This window comes from Porites lutea, chromosome 7 (assembly GCF_958299795.1).
Source record: "Porites lutea chromosome 7, jaPorLute2.1, whole genome shotgun sequence".
Lineage (NCBI taxonomy): Eukaryota > Metazoa > Cnidaria > Anthozoa > Scleractinia > Poritidae > Porites > Porites lutea.
The window spans coordinates 32,560,879-32,566,003 of NC_133207.1; the positions used below are offsets into that span (position 1 = coordinate 32,560,879).

At 39.8% G+C, this 5,125-nt stretch overlaps 1 long non-coding RNA gene across 1 annotated transcript; it reads right to left on the reverse strand.

The window, feature by feature from the left end:
- Positions 1-442: 442 nt before the first annotated feature.
- LOC140944054 (uncharacterized) lies at positions 443-2,535 on the reverse strand. Its single transcript, XR_012166663.1, has 2 exons — positions 2,402-2,535; positions 443-633 (listed from the first exon to the last, which is right to left on the reverse strand). It is a non-coding gene; the product is annotated as an uncharacterized lncRNA (long non-coding RNA).
- Between the last annotated feature and the right edge of the window lie 2,590 nt (positions 2,536-5,125).

The window sequence follows — 5,125 nt, forward strand, 5'->3', positions numbered from 1 at the left end:
CACGCAACGGGGAGGAGCGTTGCGTGACGAGTGACGACCCTAATAACGGCTGCGAAGGAGACTAGCTGGTTATGGGCTATTTTTTGTTTTTCACTCAGTATGGTGAGCTTATCATAAATTTAAAATGGAATAAAAATGATCATGCAGGTATATCCATGTTGCAGCTGTAACAGGAGGAGGAGTTGGAGGTCCGGAGGGTGTTGCAGTCAAATGTTTGTGAGGAACAGAGAAACCAGTTGGAGAAAGAAATGAAGAAATGAAGAAAATTGGAGAAGGCTTCAAGAGAAATAGCAAATAAAATGAAAAAAAAAAAGAAAAAAGAAAACAGGAAAAAAAAAATTTTTCATTGAGGCCAAGCAGTTGGCTGCTCAGTTGCATGTCTGGGTAGCTTGACCATTTGGTTAATAAAATTCACAAAACCACAAACAAACCACTCTAAGAATTTGATAAAATGTGTAAAAAAAATTGTTTATTACTTTTATAAAAATATAGTTGTTTGTTTACAATTCTACAACCATTTTTTCATTTCTTCCTTTTCCCATAATTCTTTCCTCTGTTTTACTTTCCTCTTACTCTTTCTCCACTTCCACAATGTGCTTTTATGTACCCTCTATACCTGGGGTGGAAAGTCACCTGAAAATTTGAAATTAGCCATGCATTAAATAAAGCTTCCATTATAATCATTCTTTCAGGAAATAAAGCTGCTACTTTGGCGGTAATTCTAAAAAGCACTGTGTTCCACGATACAGTGCCTTGATTCAGCAAAGAAGCCTTGACCCTTTTGTTTTAAAAGTTAAAGATTTTCTTTTGGTAGCAGAGAAAAGCCCCCAGTTCAGTGCATTACAAATAATTATCACCTACAAAGTTATCTATCATCTAAATTAAAAAGGAACAACCAAATCATTTCCTTGTGGTACCTGCTTAATAACAAAATGAATAACTAAAATACTGATAAATAAATAATAATTATCGAAGCAGGGTATATCCAGGCCGTTTTAGCTTAACAAAACAAAAACACAAGGTAAGTCATTCTCATTTCTATTTTTGTCAAAAAATGGAATTTAGGACGTATTTTGTTTATTGTCATACATTCTCTTATAAATTCAAAGTCCAACAAACTCCTTCAGAGTTTGGGCTACCTGTGGATGGGGCAACATTTCATGACAGGATGGACAATAAAGGGGGTGCATTTTCAACACCTTCAATGTGACTGGAAATTACAAAGGTTCACACAGCAGATTCAGGAATACAAAATGACTAACTTGGAATCACATAGTTTACATTTGCCAAAAGTAGCTAACATTGGGCCTTTTGGTCATAGAAAAGACTGTAAAAGGATTTGGATTCTGGTTGGCTAATTGTGCCAGATACCCAGCGCACCAAAAGGTTGACCCGAGTATCCCACAGGTTGTGAGGGTCACTTTGGTTTTTATAATCTCATAAAGTACCCATTCTTCTCATACTAAACTAAACAGCAACTTACCACTTAAAAGTGAAAAAAAATCAACCATAATATATAAGAAAACAGAAATAGTTTATGTTGAGCCATAAATTCAACAACTGTGTGCTATCACTGGGGGGGGGAGGGGGGTACTCCCTTATATGGCCTCCATGGAGATGTGCCGCTGGACAGGGTATGGTTTTCGTCCTCTCTGTCCTGAACAGGGTATATAGTTTGGCACAAGTCTGTCCTAAACAGGGTATACAATTTCCTTCAAGTCTGTCCTAAAACAGTGTGCATGATTTGTGCGAGTCTGTTCTAATTATAAACAGGGCGTTTCATGCATGATCGATTTCGTCTTAGTGCAAATGTTTGCTGATATTTAGTTCGTCATCACCCAAAGCATTTACTGGAATAAATATAAATGTTATTGTTCTTGGCACCCTTGTCTGAATAAGATAAGTACAAGTTGACAGGTGTGCTTGATAACCTTGTCCCCATCTGAGGGAGTTGTCCTATCTGGGTACTAAAGTTGAGGGTGTTATCCTAAACAGGGTATGGAATTCAAACCCTCAGCGGCTCACCTACACCCAAATATTGGTCGAGTACCCCTCCCCGCCCCCCCCCCCCCCCCCCCTCTACACCGGGCTGCTATCTTATAAGCAAGCTTCGAATTAACTGAGCCATAATTACAGAATGGTTGACAATATTTGTACCCTCTTTGTAAACGTAACAATCATGTTTGTATTGGGAAGTTCAGTAATAATAATCCAGATAGCCAAAACTTCCATATTTTGGCCATTCTTATTCTGAAGTATCCACCTTATTCTGAGCTATCCAAACAGATACTTTGCTATGAATAAGCTTTACACGGTAGTCGCGGTAGTGGTACTGTAATTAACAGACATTGTTTGCTCCTTGCACTAAATTCTTACAAAAAGAACGTGAAAAACAACTAACCTCTATGTAGGCTTTGATCCATATTTTGGAGTAACCATTCTCATCCTAGCCTTCTTCAGTCTTTGTATACTTATCTCAAGAGTCGGAGCGATTTGCCGAAAAATAATTTTATTCAGTTCCAGTCTCCGAGCGGATACCTGATTTTGGAGTATTCTAGTCAAAAAGTCACGACCCACCCTTCTCTCCTGCCGCTGTCACAGCGTTTTGGGCATCCCCGCGTTTTGGGCATCCCCATTCCCATATCCCTAGCGTTTTGGGCATCCCCGGTGGGGGATGCCTAAAACGCTGATCGCTTCGAATTTGCCTAAATTATTTCAGACTGGGGAAAAGTCGGGATTGTCAATCACGAATTTACGGCTAAATAGTGTAGATGCATGTTAGAATTATATCGTCTGACACTTTTCGCAGGGTTAAGTGCGCAGAAAAAAAAACCCATAGGCAGTAAACGTTGGCTCAAAACATGACGAAACTGAAATTTACAACCGCATAACTGTAAACATCGCTTCGATGTACAACACTTCATTGTTTGCAAAGCTTTCAATTTTATTTAATAGAACTGTTTACAAGTAAGCAATGCCGCAATCACCGGCAGCTGATTCCAAACAGTCAAAAACAAGAATACTAAACAAAGGAATCAAAAGGCAAACATAAATAAAACTGCGTTTTGCGGTGTTGAATTCCTAGTATTCATGACATTTGAGGCCTGTACAACTTAACCCCGCAGCGCTACTTGAAACAGGAAAGGCTGTCACACAATTACAGAGGCCTGAAATCATCAGAAATAACGGGAGGTGGGGTGACAATTCCCCCCCAAAAAAACCTGCAGTGCAAGGGAAAGGCATGTCTAGGATAAAATCCTGCAAGCAGTGATAGTCAGGCCAGTAAAACCCCTCTTTGATTTTCCTCAGAGTGTTATCGCGGCCGGCGTATCCAGAAAAAGGAGCAGAGTGGCACTCTTCTTCGAAGACCCTCGCTTTATCTTCCTCGGCGATAACCAGTCGTCGAAGCGCTGTGCCATCCTTCTCCTTGGCCACGTAGAACGAGGACTCTAATTTTGAGTCATACTCGAACTTTTTGGCGAATTTTTGAAGAGTCGTTTTGTCTTGCTTTGTGAAGCCTTCCGGGTAAACCTTATTTTTAAGATACTGGAAAAGATTTCTATATTTGGCGGAATCCATCTCTAAAAGGTTTTCGATTTTCCCGCGAAATCCAAAATAGTTTTGGAGGGGATGACCAAAACACTAGGGATTTGGGCATCCCGGGAGGGTACCGGGGGATGCCCAAAACGCTGCAGTAATATGAGAAGGGGATGCCCAAAACGCTAGGGATATGGGAATGGGGATGCCCAAAACGCGGGGATGCCCAAAACGCTGTGACACCGCCGCCATATTGGAAAGCGAGAAAGCCCTGGGGACAAGGTTGTGTTTATAGGGTGTCGGTGCAGTTAATCGGTGCAGTGAGCCAATGGACCGTAATGCAAGACTTCCTTCTTTCTTTTACCTTTGCTGAATTGCTGTTTATGTGTCTTTTTGCCATGGAAAAAGGTCAGTCTTTTGTGATTTTAAGTTCTTGAACGCTTTGAAACTTTAATTCACAAACGCTAGGCCGCTGTACTCAAAATTCATAATTTTAATTTGTATTCACACCGTGAATCAGGACGTAACATGTCGATCGAAAGCTAGTCGATAAGTCGATAGTGCTCGATAATTGTCGATTGATTAGTTTAATTTGTCGATAAAAGTCGATAATCACAAAGTTCTCAGGGCTGGCTAACGATTTATATCGACTTTTATCGATTTCTATCGACATCAACATGTCAAGGGAACGGAGATACAGACTGAAACCTGTATTAAGCGGACACCGTATTAAGCGGACACACTCTATTAAGCGGACAGTAGCCGAAGTCCCCAAATTTATTTCCCTTATTTACTTTAAATGAAACCTTTATTAAGCGGACACCTCTTTTAAGCGGACGCGGACACCTAAAAAGTACCTCAAATGGTCATTTCTATAGTTGCCAACCTGTATTAAACGGACACTTGTAATTAAATTCCACCACCCAACATACCAGACACCGGAAATGCGAAAGATTGACACACACTAATTTTAATATTTTTACTTTAAAAAACGTGATTTGACAAACTTATTTGATTAGTTTCACAGTACAGTGTCATTTTTTCGTTTTGTTTGTATAGAGCTTGTTTCACTCATCTGAGTTCTTCAAATTTGAGTTGCAATCTATGTTTATGGTACTATCATCAATTAGTCCCCTTTAATAAAGAAATTAATGCAAACGTATATCGTCATAGTCTCTAGGAGTGTTCTAAACGTTTTCCCGTGTCCATTTGAATGGCATTTGACATCTCATATGACATTATCTATCGAAACCTGTATTAGGCGGACACCCTGTATAAAGCGGACACTATAGCATTCCCGGAGGGTGTCCGCTTAATACAGGTTTCACTGTACTTTGTATAAGCATCGTGAGTGTAAAAAGTTGTACGGCGCTGATAATGGCAATAAAGTTGAATAAAGTTGCATTAAAACCTGAAAAAAGCAGGTGTTATCTTGTTCAATCCGCAACCGAACGTTTTCCTCAAGAATTCTGAAGAAATGGGCCTTGGTTTGCACCACTTGCGTTCAACAGCATTCAATATCGCTTCTGTCGCTTCGCAATAGCGTTTTCTATTATTACTAAAAAAAAATAGGTTTACTCACCTTAGA